This window comes from Andrena cerasifolii, chromosome 1, assembly GCF_050908995.1.
Source record: "Andrena cerasifolii isolate SP2316 chromosome 1, iyAndCera1_principal, whole genome shotgun sequence".
NCBI classification, from domain to species: Eukaryota; Metazoa; Arthropoda; class Insecta; order Hymenoptera; family Andrenidae; genus Andrena; species Andrena cerasifolii.
The window spans coordinates 30113822-30114740 of NC_135118.1; positions in this window are offsets into that span (position 1 = coordinate 30113822).

Here is a 919-nt window from a genome sequence, read left to right on the forward strand (position 1 = left end):
ATGGTAACGTCGATACTGCAACCACGAGCACGGTTGAGTCTCTGTTTTCACACGTAGCAATAGCCAGTATAACACTCTGCGTTTTGATTTGAAGAAGCATCGACATCTCGATGTCTCCAATCGCGGAACATTGAAGAATTAATTTATTCTCCCAGTCCTAAACCCCTCGGCCGCCTGTTTTCGTCATAAGTTCCGTCCGTTTCGTAACATAACCTCCGGAGAAATCCATAATTCCCTCCTCAAAGAATTGCCGACCTACCTGTATACATATGTACAAACGATTGACGACATTCGTCGATCTTCCGCGGCGATTATTAGCACCGGCACAATATTTACTTGTCCAGTGCTGCCACTCATCCGTTGCATCATGCAACAGAGGCAGGGTAGCCTGCCACACGGAATATCCTATCAACTCAATTGTTGCTCCGCGTGTTTTCTTACCCACAGTAACTGCATACAACCGTTCGATTCATCGCGACTAACCTAGAACCCTCTCCAACGCAATAAAGCACACTAAAATTTATCGACACTCCACGTCCAAACCCTGAACAACTCAAAACGGAATACCCTCCCATTGACCGCGGAGGTATCACAATGCACGCGCGTGCTAAATATCAGCAGGAAAAATAGAAAGACAAGGGGTGATGGACGAATCGAAGCATAAACCAAACCACTGCATTTCCCCATATCCTTCTATCACGGCGGCCAACTTTACGAGCGCTCGCTGAATGGGGCGCGCGCGCGCGCGCGCGCACACGCGCGATCGCCGAGAGCATTAATTTCCCTAGAAAAAAAAGGCACTCGACGCACCCGGATTGTCTCTTAACGGGCACGTGTCATCGTAATTCTTAGAAGGTGTGGACTGCGTTTACCTTTCGTGGTAACCCCCTCTCGTTCTCCACCATCGTGGTGCCCCGAC